Below are 14,135 nucleotides of genomic sequence, written 5' to 3' on the forward strand. Positions count from 1 at the left end.
CGGCTCAAAGGGGGCGGGACCAGCGGGAACTTTAAATCTTACCTTTTTCAATGCAAAAGGGGCTGGCCGATCACAGGACAAAGCCAGGTAAAACAATATAAAAGGGGCTGTGTTTTCGATTGGGGGTCTCTTCGTTCTTGGCTCGACCTCTGCACCCCTGACTTGACCTCTGCAGCCTGTGACCGTAAGTACCCTGCAGCAGCTTGCGAAACTCCCTTGACTTTAATAGTGGTTGAGGCTTTGGGGAAGGGAACTTGTTTTGTGCCTTGTGATATTGCTAAAAACTGTGTAATCATAAGAATTTTCGTTGTGTCCGCTATATTACTTTTGAATAGACTTAGTTTGTATTTAGAGCATAAGATTTTATTGTGTTTCTTCTGTTGATGATTTTGACCTGGGTTTTGCAATAAACCTTGATTTGATGATAATTGGAGTCGTTTAAATTCTTCAATCTTTCACCAGCGATCTCTGACCAAGTCATTGTTAAAATACTCCTCACCTTAATTCCGGGTTCAAGAATCGAGGGTCATCTTGAGCGATTCACTCAGGACAGACTGCTGGTTAGGAAATAAACAGCAGTGTCCTATTCTCTCTCTTGGGAAAGCTACTCTAGTGGAGTAGGAACCGGGTGGGTGTTGCACCACCGGCAAGAGAGAGAATCACCTGGGTATTGGTAGGGGTCTGGAGATCTGTGTGATATAAGTCTCAGGCTGTCGGTTAGGAATAAACGGCAGGCTTGAATCAGTGCTCTCTTCAGTGGAAGTGTCCCAGTGCGACATCCCCTGGCCTCTGAAGTTTCAGTGCCAGCTGGAGAGAGACACACACAGATATTCAAACCCCAGATATCGGCCCAGTAGTGGAGTAGCGGAGATGGCACCCTCTACAATGGCGAGTCAGGCAGGAGCCCGGTGGTTTGGAGTATGTGACTTGGCAGAGGGGGTGAGGGAACGAAGCAAAATGGAGGAGAGAATATCCTCATATTTGTGGCAAAAGGTCAACCTCACCAAACCTTGGGTCTCAGAATTGATCAATGCGGAGCAACCGGTAATGGCAGCGGCTGCATGGACAGAAAGCAAAGCGCACAAAAGGCACTTGGAGAAGGCAGTTTGGCTGGTTTGCCTGTCTCAGCAGGTAGTCAACGCAGAGCAAAGGATCGAAGAGTTAGAGCAGGAGGCTAGCGCAGCGGAACGACTGCGGGGGGAATTGGCAGAAATGAAACAGGAGAGCGAGTCTAACAGGTGTGAGAAGGACTATCTCCACTGCCAGATAGTGGAGGGTAAAGAAAAGGAACGGAGGCTCCAGGAACTCTATGCTCGGAGTACAGAGCAGTGTAGGAAGCTGGAGGGGAAGTTCCGGGACATCCAGGCAGCGTACCGAGTGGCTCGCGAGGAAGTAGGGGACTGGGCCCATGGGCCGTGCCAGGCACGAATAACGGAGTTGGAGGAGACCTTGTCCAAGTTCAGGGGACAGATACACCTGGTAGGTCCAGGGGGGTTCCCTAGGGGCAAGGTGCTCCTCGCAGCGGATGATTCCCCAAAGGCCAAGGGGAATAGACCGCCTCCTGAGGCACCGGGATTGTGTCCGGGTCGGCAGGGGGGGATCGGACTGCACGTTCAGGGGCAAGTCCAAGGGGGGTCGGCAGGGTACCCCCAGCTGGCGGCGTGTCCGCCTGGTTTCGTATGTGGGTCCCCATGGGATGGGGACAGACCGCTGCCTGGGAGGCCGGTGATGGGGCCGGGTCAGCAGGTAGGGTTTGGACCGCCCGGTCAGGGGCAGGTCCAAGGGGGGTCAGTGGTGTATCCCCAGATAGCGGCGTCTCCTATATGGGTAGTTAGCCCGGGGACAGGGGGGCTACCCAACGGGGCAGGAGAGCTGGACAGTGGGGAGGAGGAGCAGGGACCCCAGGTAGGGCAGATGTGCCCTGTTAGACAAAGAAGGTATGGTCCCCCGGCGGGGCTGGCGAATAGGGGACCGGTTGAGGGCGACATTATCATTCCTCATGAGGCATCCGCGCTCAGGGGGATGGTGGCCCACGTTCCCAGGCTAACTCCAAAGGGGGATCCGTCGCTTCATTTTATGGAGGTGGAGCAGGCAGCCAGCATCAATGACTGCGACGAAGGGGAGCAAATAAGGATGCTCCTGATGACCCTAGATGCCCAGCTATGCAGGACAGTGACCTCTGGGAATGGGGGAAGACCTGACACCTGGGCGGCAGCACAGACTGCTGTTCTGGAGGCAATGGGCTTGAATCTGGGGAGCCCTTTCATGAGAGTGGGGGAAACCAAGCAGCAACCAGGGGAATCTCCCACCATGTTCGCAGACAGACTGTGGACTGTCTATATGGAGGCATGCGGGGTTCCCGCGGATAGACGGAATCTAGGGGAAAGAACCGCCCACTGGCTGAAAACCCTAGTTGCCAATTGTCTCCCTAACGTTAGGGCAAAAGCCGAACACTGGTTCGACCCGCAGACCCCGGCCCTTAATGAGGAAGAGGTCCTTAGGAAACTTACCCTCGCATATCGTAATGGGGAGAGGGGTGAGGACAAGCCCCTTAAGGGTAGGGTGCATGAAATCGCGCCAGCAGCCCCTAAGAGAGAGTGGAAGCATGAGGGCACCCGGACCTCCGACAAGAAACCGGTATGCTACGGGTGTGGGAAGGCCGGGCATTTCAAGAGTGAATGTAAAAACCCTAGCAAGCAGGAGAGGGCTCCCGCAGTAGAGAGTCAGACCCCGGCGGTAGGAGCAGCTGCCCCGGGAACCATCGAGATAAGTAAAATTTTAGCCCTTTTGCAAGGCTCAGGACAGGTGGCAATGGCAACGGGCCAGGGCCTGCCCGCACCCACACCACAAGAACCCGTATGACTACCCAGGGAGCAGCCTCAGGAAAAAGGGAGCGCAGGGGTAGTTCTAGCCCCAGACCCTGGTCCGGTCCAGGTGCAGGGTCCCATTCTGGAGGCTGCCTCAGCGGCTATTTGCAGTTTAAATCCCTTAAGGTGGGACCCATGCGAACGCCACATCAGCCAATTTAAATTGTTCCACCCCATAAGGGCAAGAAAGAGCAAGGTGGGGGGAAGACTGGGGGTGGTAGTGGAGAAACCCCCCGTAGAATTAACGACGGTGGGGGAGGTCCCTGACTCCACGGTCACACAACCGGGGACAAGGTGCTGTCCCGAAGGGGCAGCCCCAAAGAAAACGACAGTGCTGCAAGCACCCAGCCCAGGGACAGTAACGATTCCCAAGCCCTTACCTGTGGGTCAGGTAGCCTGCCTTAGTATAGAGGCTAAGGAGGCGGAGGAAGTGGAGGTATCACCTTGGGCTTGGGAACCAGTCGGGGGACGAGGGAGCAATCGGGTCTCCAAGCCCCCGGTAAGATGGTCCCCATCACACCTCCCTAGAACCCGGTCCCACAGTAAGGGGGCCCGAGTAGAAGGGAACGCTGAGGGATCCCCGAACCCTGTTGGGGAAGGAGAGGCAAGGGGCAGCCCGAACCCCCGGGAGGGGACGGTCTGGCCCGAGCCGTTGGACCAAACAGGTGAACTGCCCCAGTTTAGCGGGGCCCAGTTTTAATTTGGCCACCCGGAGACGGGTGGCATTGTATATATCATATTCCTTTTCCTTTTCCCCTGCTAGTTCTAATTAGTGTGTAGTTGTGTGTGAAGTATTTAGGATCGTGGGAACACAGAAGCGCCTGGTGCAATGGTAAAATGATGAAGCACCAGGCACTAGGACCCTGGTGCAGCCGGGCTGTAAACACAGAATCACAGACAGGCTGCGGCAACTTCAAAGCGGGAGCTGCTGCTGCCGCCGGATAGCGGCAGGCACTAGGACCCTGGGGAGCCGGGCTGTAAACACAGAATCACAGACAGGCTGCGGCAACTTCAAAGCGGGAGCTGCTGCTGCCGCTGGATAGAACCCATGCACTTTAAGATAGGTAGGGCTGTAGAGGCAAGGATGTGTTTTGTTTTTACAGGTGGGGCACCCGACGATGTGGAGTTTGATGATCTTGGCGATGGTGGGACCGGGAGAACTCCGCAGAGGCGAGACAGAAGAGTCCTTCGACTGACCGGGTTAGGGTGACTGAGGGCAGGCGGGTGTGTTTAACCTGTGAGGGCGACGTTCCTTTAGGGAGATGGTGGTGGCTCAGGAAGCTGAGCCTGGACATGAGGGATCGGTCCTCGGACTGGGAACGCCTGGACACCAACACCTAACGGACCATCACGGGGTCACCGGGTAGGATCACCGTTTGCGGGGATAAGGGGTGGGCTTCTGACCAGGGCATTTATTTGTGTTTATGGGGATCTACCAAGGCATGTCCACAAGGGGCATTAATCACTTTTGTAAGGTGGTGGCAGAACCCAGGGAACGGGATAAATTGACCGCACTGGGGAGGGATGTGTAACGCCCAGGGAAGGGATGACTGTAAAAGCTACCGAACTGCTGGTTCAGGTAAAGCGACCCCTGCCCACAGCCCAACCGATCGACCCTCACAACTGTCCGATCACCACCAGGGGGGGGGCCTGAGAATGGTTTAGTGTTTGCCCCCACAAAGGAAATGTTGTACAGGGGGTACATTATGCTGTCGCCTCAGTTGGACTAAACCTCTCAGCTGCAGGTATCGACGATGGAGGATAAATGAAGAGCCTTCAACGGGAAGAAACGAAGTGCAGCCAAGAAAGGAGGATCCTTGGTGAAATAAAGAGATGCAATTGTAAATAGTTGTATGGATTCGCGGGTTTCAGTTACTTGATTGTGATATATGTACAGGGACCCTTACGTTTGGGGTTCCGGTGAAATGTGTACTTGATTGTGATATATGTACAGGGACCCTTACGTTTGGGGTTCCGGTGAAATGTGTATATGTTACTGTGTGTTTAAATTAGATATGGTCTTGTCTTTCCCTTTCATTGAAACCAGGGGTAGCCTAGATTAAGGGAACTGTCTTGGGAATTTTAATTTCGCATGTTGTTGGGGGGGGCCTACGGTCCACACAAGAGGAAATGATTGCCCTTCACCTGTGTCGATACGGTCCAAGCAGGTAGGGACGTATCGAAGGGGCATCTGTAAGGTTTTCGGGCAATTCGGCCTTTTTGGAACTGCCCAAGAATAAAAACTCAGAGACTGTAAACTGACTTTTCAGCCAAGAGAACGGAACCAGTTTTCCCAGCAGGCCTGGTCCGCTGAGCTGAGTAGGGAACATAAGTATTTACAAACCCCCCCCTAGGAGCTACAAGGAAGAAGGAGCCAGACAACGAGATAAGATCAAAACACAGACCAAGGGGCACGGGAATACACAGGGGGCCTGCCTGCAAGCAGGACAATGGGATGGTCATAGCCCCATGCAGATGTAAATGACCTGGCCTCCACCAGAGCAGAATCCAATCAACACCCCATCAACATAGCAGCTATCTCCGGAGCAGATGGAAGTCTTTGAAAATCTTCAAGGGAGCTCAACCTCGTTATCTCAAAAAACAGACTGGAGGCGGACCTAGGGGAGGTACTCCCATCTCGACAGGTCTGACCGGCTCAAAGGGGGCGGGACCAGCGGGAACTTTAAATCTTACCTTTTTCAATGCAAAAGGGGCTGGCCGATCACAGGACAAAGCCAGGTAAAACAATATAAAAGGGGCTGTGTTTTCGATTGGGGGTCTCTTCGTTCTTGGCTCGACCTCTGCACCCCTGACTTGACCTCTGCAGCCTGTGACCGTAAGTACCCTGCAGCAGCTTGTGAAACTCCCTTGACTTTAATAGTGGTTGAGGCTTTGGGGAAGGGAACTTGTTTTGTGCCTTGTGATATTGCTAAAAACTGTGTAATCATAAGAATTTTCGTTGTGTCCGCTATATTACTTTTGAATAGACTTAGTTTGTATTTAGAGCATAAGATTTTATTGTGTTTCTTCTGTTGATGATTTTGACCTGGGTTTTGCAATAAACCTTGATTTGATGATAATTGGAGTCGTTTAAATTCTTCAATCTTTCACCAGCGATCTCTGACCAAGTCATTGTTAAAATACTCCTCACCTTAATTCCGGGTTCAAGAATCGAGGGTCATCTTGAGCGATTCACTCAGGACAGACTGCTGGTTAGGAAATAAACAGCAGTGTCCTATTCTCTCTCTTGGGAAAGCTACTCTAGTGGAGTAGGAACCGGGTGGGTGTTGCACCACCGGCAAGAGAGAGAATCACCTGGGTATTGGTAGGGGTCTGGAGATCTGTGTGATATAAGTCTCAGGCTGTCGGTTAGGAATAAACGGCAGGCTTGAATCAGTGCTCTCTTCAGTGGAAGTGTCCCAGTGCGACATCCCCTGGCCTCTGAAGTTTCAGTGCCAGCTGGAGAGAGACACACACAGATATTCAAACCCCAGATATCGGCCCAGTAGTGGAGTAGCGGAGATGGCACCCTCTACAGTCACCCGTTTTTTTCACTTCATCAAGGCTCGCAACCTGCCTTACTCCATCGAGGAGGTAAGAATCGTGACCAGAGACTGCCAAGTCTGCACGGAGTGCAAACCGCACTTCTATCGGCCAGACAGAGCACACCTGGTAAAGGCCTCTTGCCCCTTTGAGCGCCTCAGCATCGGGACTTCAAAGGGCCCCTCCCCTCCACTGACCGTAACGTGTACTTGCTCAACATTGTTGACGATTACTCAAGATTCCCCTTTGCCATCCCGTGCCCTGACATGACCTCTGCCACCATCATCAAGGCCCTGCACAGACTTTTCACCCTGTTCGGGTTCTTCGCCTACATCCATAGTGATCGGGGATCTTCCTTCATGAGCGACAAGTTGCATCAGTTCCTGCTCAGCAAGGGCATCGCCTCCAGCAGGACGACCAGCTACAACCCCCGGGGAAACGGACAGGTAGAGAGGGAGAACGCGATGGTCTGGAAGGCCGTCCTCCTGGCCCTACGGTCTCGGAGCCTCCCAGTCTCCCGCTGGCAGGAGGTCCTCTCCGATGTGCTCCACTCCATCCGGTCGCTCCTATGTACAGCCACCAACGAGATGCCTCACGAGCGTTTGTTTGCTTTCCCCAAGAAATCCACCTCCAGGGTCTCGCTCCCGTCGTGGCTGGTAGTCCCAGGGCCCGTCCTCCTCAGGAAGCATGCGAGGAGCCATAAATCCGACCCTCTCATTGAGAAAGTCCTGTTCCTCCATGCCAATCCACAATATGCCTACGTAGCACACCAGGACGGGAGACAGGACACAGTCTCCCTTCGGGATTTGGCACCAGCAGGCTCCCCAGCGACCATCACCACCACCACCCCCGACCCTACACCGTCTTTCCCCATCCCTGCCCACCTACCTCACGAACTAGCACCCGCAGGCCCACCGGCGACCATTACCACCACCTTCGCCCATACACCGCCCCCCCTTCACCGACTCAACAACTGGGTGAAGAAGAGGACAACACGCTCCCGGACGCGCAGGTCCGACACCAGTGCCCACACCACAGCTGGGATTGAGGCGATCATGGCGGAAGGTCAAGGCCCCCGACAGACTTGACCTTTAAGACCACTTCATCCCCGCCGGACTCTTTTTTAAACAGGGGGTGAATGTGGTAAACCACTGTGTTGCATTGTGTTGTGTTGTACATGCCTGGGCTTGTCCCAGCTGGCTCCGCCTTTGGCTCCTCTCCTCGGGCTCATGCATAAAGGTATCTAGTCTCCATCTCTGCCCCAGTTCGGGACCAGAAGCCAGGAGGCTAGCTGTTTAGTGTATTAAAGCCTCAGTTACATTCATCACTCGTCGTGTGCTTATTGAAGGCATATCAATTCAGCAGACAACACTTAGCTTTCCTGACGTAGTGAGGCCGTTAAACTTCCTATAACAGTGTATGGGAACCCCTTTGTTACCATCTTCCTTCTCCCCTTTTCCCAAATGGCATTTGTTGAGCAGGATTTTGAAGGGTTCTCCTATTATGCTTAAGGAGATTCTCAGCTCTAAAGCTCTACCCCACAGTGCAGCCTGAAAACAATATGTAAAAACATAAATTCTTCGCACCCCGTCACTCAAAATGTGATTGGGTACTTGAATTTAACATTTCTGCCAGTTTTTATTTAAACTAGTGGACATTTCAAATTTAATGTTAAAAGCCCCCATAATGTTCAGTTTAGATGAATGACATTTGCATCTGACCCGTGCCCAATTATTAAAGGAAATTGACATGCACCCACAATTGTGTCACTCTTACATCTTTTAAATGTAATTTTAATGGGAACGTCTGTTTCCCTTTGACCACTGCTCTGTATCCATTTGCACATCTCAAACTGCTTTTGGAGAAGTACCTTTGGTACTTGAATTAAACTTCTGTCCTAATGTGCAAGGTCAAACCACAGAGAAATGGAAGCAAGATCACAGGCCTGAAATGTTAACCCTGTTTCTCTTTCCACAGATGCTGTCAGACCTGCTGAGTATTGCTCGCACTTCCAGATTCATGGTATTTTGCTTTTGTGATAAGTTACAGCATAAGGATTAGGTTCATAAAAGATCTGTAAAGGCAATCTGTTTGAATAGGGGTCATCAGCTTTGGTTCATTCCTAAATTGCTAAATTGATGCCATCTCAAAACATGTCATGTGCCATTTCAACTGGTCATCAGGATGCTATGGGCCAGTGGAGGGCCAGAGAAACTGGTATACTGAGTCTGTTCACATGCTTACTGCTGATAACTACATTTAAGGAAACCTTTAAAAAATATATTATATGGAACAATCTATACCCGTGTGTGTGATTTTCATGAGATATTCTTCATAATTCATGATGTATTTCATTTTTGAGAATTCATTTATGAGATTGTTTGAAGCATAAACATCTTACATTTGAACAACAATATATCCATTACGATCTACCCTGCCTCGAGTTGTACTGAAGCCAAACCACAAAGGAATACAAGGGGCAATTTTCCACTACAATGCTCCTGGCACCCACTGGAAATGCTTATCGGAAATTTCACACCCCTGGCCTATAATTTTCCCTTGGTTAACTTTATTGGAAAGCAAAAAGTGGGCTTGAAGTTTTACAACTTTTCAATATCTGCTCCCAGCATGCACCAGAAACACTGAAATAGAAAATACTCCCTAAAATGCCTCATAAAGTCATCTTTTTAACCTCCCAGTCATGAGCTTCAGTGATTCTAGACTGGATGTTAAAGCATGGTTTGAACACATCGCATAGTGATAAACAGGCCTTTATATCTCACTCATTGGCATTGTTGGTTATAATTCATAATTTAATAAAGGTAATAATTAGGCCTTCTTTTAAAAGCCCTAACTGTTTCCTGATTACATTTCTATCAACTTGAATATGATAAGCTTCATCAAGGAAACATTGAAAAGAGTTTAAAACACCCACTCGTAGAGAGAATAATGTCAGTGAACCAGGAAGGTCTATGTGCATTATAAAACACCAGCAAAACATAAAAAGAACTTCAACATGCCAAGTTTAAATGTATCCAAAGTTGAATGCAACAGAGCCAAGGAAATTACAGATAATTATTTTAAGTAATAGACCATCAAACATGATAAACTTCAGAAAGTAATTTCCATAAATCCCAAGCAAGTCTGAACTAGTTCGCTGGCTCAGCATTGTCACATTTTGCTTACTTATTCAAGTGTGTTGAGTGATTAGCTTTATTATACAATGCATTCAGTAATAATGTCTAGGTTTAACTGGTTTACGACTAAACATTAAGCTTCTAACCTGGCTTTAATCTACAAATGTACTGGAACTTCATATTATTTAATTCTTTTTAGAGTCATAGAATTTTACAGCACAGGTGCCTATTCACCCCATCGTACTGTCGCAGTTCTCTGAAAAAGTTGTTCATTTCATCACATTCCCTTGTTCTTTTCCCATACTAAAAAAGAATCAAATATTTATCTACTTCACTTTTAAAAGCTCATGAATTCTCCTTTCACCATTTTCTCTTGTCGGTCAGTGTCCTAACAAACTACTGCATAATAAAATCATCAAACCTTCCTTGGTCATTTGTAGTGATGATATTAAATGTATGTCCCCTACTCATCTACCAATAGAAATTTCTTTCTTAATTAGCCTTATCAAAATCCTTCATAACTTTGAACAACTATCAATCTCCTCTTAACCTTGTTAATAAAACGAGCTCAATTTTCCCTTGTCTCTTTTCATTGCCATAATCTTTCATCCCTCATCCCACCTTGTGAATTTCTGCACACTGTCTGTGGCCTTCAAAGCTTTTCTAAAAGCACAATAATTTAAATTCTATCCTAACTGTTGATTTCAATAAGCTCCACCTTGTCGCTTTCATTTAATATTCTGTGGTGCACGGCCCTTTGTAGGGGGCAGACCTGGGAGACCACGTGACCAGCTCGGGGCCAATCGCGCAAGAGTAGGTGAACAGTGATAATAGCGAGTTCATGCAGGGCCCTGGGAGCAGGACTGTAGTAGTGTGGACCCCGGTGTCAAAGAGAAAAATCCCATCTGTAATGATATGTATATAGTCAAGTTCGTGAAGGGTTAATTATTACAACTCTGTGCAATTCAAACATGAGAGGGCACCACCACTTCTCTGTATATAAATCAGACCTCGGGGAATGCTGAGTAGTGTTGGTGAAGCAGAAAGCAAGAGAACAGCATTAGAAGGAGATTAGGTTAGATAGAGTTACCACGAGTTAAATTACAATTTTATTAGTGACTAATTAGATTATTGATTACTTCTAGACAGATTCAATATTACTTTATTATTAACTATAGCTCAGTAGTGGGCAGCATGGTGGCGCAGTGGGTTAGCACTGCAGCCTCACGACGCCGAGGTACCAGGTTCAATCCCAGCTCTGGGTCACTGATCGTGTGGAGTTTGCTCATTCTCCCCGTGTATGCGTGGGTTTCGCCCCCACAACCCAAAAATGTGCAGTAGGCGAGGTGGATTGGCCACGCTAAATTGCCCCTTAATTGGAAAAATGAATTGGGTACATTAAATTAATTTTTTTAGGGCAGCATGGTAGCATTGTGGATAGCACAATTGCTTCACAGCGCCAGGGTCCCAGGTTCAATTCCGGCTTGGGTCACTGTCTGTGCGGAGTCTGCACGTTCTCCCCGTGTGTGCGTGGGTTTCCTCCGGGTGCTCCGGTTTTCTCCCACAGTCCAAAGATGTGCAGGTTAGGTGGATTGGCCATGATAAATTGCCCTTAGTGTCCAAAATTGCCCTTAGTGTTGGGTGGGGTTACTGGGTTATGGGGATAGGGTGGAGGTGCTGACCTTGGGTCGGGTGCTCTTTCCAAGAGCCGGTGCAGACTCGATGGGCCGAATGGCCTCCTTCTGCACTGTAAATTCTATGAAATTCTATGAAGTAGAGTGTGCGAACCTCATTTAATGACTCGTTATGCAATAACTTAGTCTTGTTTCAATCTAATGATTGGTGGATTCTTTGTCATCAACACAATGGATCATTCTGGAAGAAAGGACAAAGAACACAATGTATTACCACCAAAGGTAATATAACACCATCCTATTGTGTTCTGTGCCTGTATAATGACCAGCCTTTGCCTTTCAATAACAAACGCCTTTGTTACTACTGGAAGCCTCCTGTGTGCTTCTCGAGCCACCATATTGATGACGAGGTAAAATGTTTGATTGCAGCCTGTAGTACTTTGCAATTCGAGGGTGGAAGGAACAATTAGAAAAAGAAAGACGAACGAGAGTCGGGAACTATCAAAACGTGAGTGGAAATGCCGATTATTGATGAACCACACCTGTTTGACCAACAGTCCACCAACATGTGTGCAGACCGCGATTTGATATAGTCACCGACTGGGCCTTTTGAGGGAAGACAAACCAATACCACCAATGACCTTGGCTAGAGTGTAACATTGGGCCTTGTTACTGGCGGCCTACAAATATGCCTTCCAGCATCGGCTAGACACGCAGATTGCCAATGTCGATGCATTGAGCCGACATCCCTGCCGAAAAGTGTACTGCCTCCACCAGTACACCAGGAGACCGTATTGGCCTTGAGTTTCTTAGATACCTGCCAGTGTCGGCTAGCCACATTTGTAACTGGACCAAGAGGGATCGAAAGTGAAGAGGATGATATAGACTGGGTGGCACTATGAGAAGTCCAAGCACCACCTTGGCGAATTCGGTGGATGCCTTGTGCAAAGTGTTCGCTATACATGTACTGCCGGAATCGATTGTATTGAACAGTGGCATTCCTTTTACAGTGGACGACTTCCAGACTTTCGTTAGGGCAAACAACATATGCCACACCAGGACAGCCCCGTACCACCCTGCGTCCAATGGATTAGCCAAGAAGGCTGTTCAGACCTTTAAGAACACCACGTAGAAAGAATCTGACAAACCACTGCACCAACAGCTTGCTAATTTTTTTGTTGATTACAATTCGATCTTCCAACACCACGGGGATCATGCCTGCCGAGTTACTAATGGGCCGTTGTCCCAAAACCAGTTTGGATTTAGTGTTTTTGAACTTTTCGGGAAGGGTTGAGGCTTCCCACAAAGGACCACGCAAAGGGGTGACAGATCATTCTGAGTGGGGGATCCGGTTTTGGTTCGTACCTTCACCTCGGGGGCACAATGGTTAGCTGGATGGATTGTGTCGTACATGATGAATGTCAATGAAATGAAATGAAGTGAAAATCGCTTATTGTCACAAGTAGGCTTCAATGAAGTTACTGTGAAAAGCCCCTAGTCGCCACATTCCAGCGCCTGTTTGGGGAGGCTGGTACGGGAATCGAACCGTGCTGCTGGCCTGCCTTGGTCTGCTTTTAAAAGCCAGCGATTTAGCCCAGTGTGCTAAACCAATGGAAGGACTGCCAGGAAGCACATTGAGCATTTGAGGAACCGGGGGAGTGACGATCCCCAATTCAGAGCAAATAAGTCCCACAGGTATTGTTGACACACCTGTGAATGTTCCTGAGCAGAGGGAGCTGAGAACTCCCAAATCAACCCAGCCAGTTGTACCTGTGGAGTCCGGTGAGGCCAGTTCTCCGACCATTGAGGCAGTGCCTCCTGAACTGTCACTGGCTGCTGACAACTTGACTACCTCAAAGGATGTTGAGCCTGTGGGCAGACTATCGATGCCCAGAAGGACTCGAAGGCCCCTGGACCAATTGACTCTTTAATGAACTCTCTTTCCCCTGATGTCCTTTTCCATGTATATGGAACTTGTACATTGTTATTGTGTAAAATGTAACAAGGGACTTAAGGGGTTGTGGTAGCACGGCCCCTTTAGTTTGGCAGTTCCATAGACCTTATCAACCATTTTATGCATATTTATATCAATTTGGAACAATCCCAAAGGGACATCTGAGCCTCTCGAAAGAACTCTGGCAATTTTAGGCCTTTTCCTCAAATTCGGAAAAACCCATGAGTCATGATTCAGAGACCAGGGTAAGAAAATTGCTTTTGATTGAAGGCAGCTGCATTTTAAATGTGTTGCTGCTTCCATGATGCGCAATTGTGTGAAATATGTCCCACATCTATTCCCCTCGACCCCAAGCTGGGCTTCTGGAATCAGGGGCGGGATTCTCCGATATCGGTGAGATGTCCGCCGACCGGCACCAAAAACGGCGCGAATCAGTCCAGCATCGTGTCGCCCCAAAGCTGCGGACGTCTCCGCATCTTGAGCAGCCGAGCCCTCACCTTGAGGGGCTAGGCCCGCGCCGGACTGATTTCCGCCCCGCCAGCTGGCGGGAAAGGCCTTTGGTGCCTCGCCAGCTGGCGCAAAACTGATTTTGCCGGGTGGCACATGCGCGGGAGCGTCAACGGCCGCTCACTGCATCCCCGCGCATGCCCAGTGGAGGGGGTCTCTTCCGCCTCCGCCATGGTGGAGACCACGGCGAAGGCGGAAGGAAAAGAGTGCCCCCATGGCACAGGCCCGCCCGCGGATCGGTGGGCCCCGATCGCGGGCCAGGCCACCGTGGGGGCACCCCCCAGGGCCAGATCGCCCCGCGCCCTCCCCAGGACCCGGAGCCCGCCCGCGCCGCCGTGGCCTGCCACCCCAAAGGTGGTGTGGTAGTATGTATTAGGGGTCATGTGGGACTGGAAGCCCTAATGTCATTGGCTGACAGATCCCGGGTCCTGGTTGGCCGTTGACCTCTAGCTCCGCCCTGAAGGCGGAGTATAAGAAGCCGGAGTCCTCCCCC

This window comes from Scyliorhinus torazame, chromosome 7 (assembly GCF_047496885.1).
Source record: "Scyliorhinus torazame isolate Kashiwa2021f chromosome 7, sScyTor2.1, whole genome shotgun sequence".
In the NCBI taxonomy this organism is placed as follows: domain Eukaryota; kingdom Metazoa; phylum Chordata; class Chondrichthyes; order Carcharhiniformes; family Scyliorhinidae; genus Scyliorhinus; species Scyliorhinus torazame.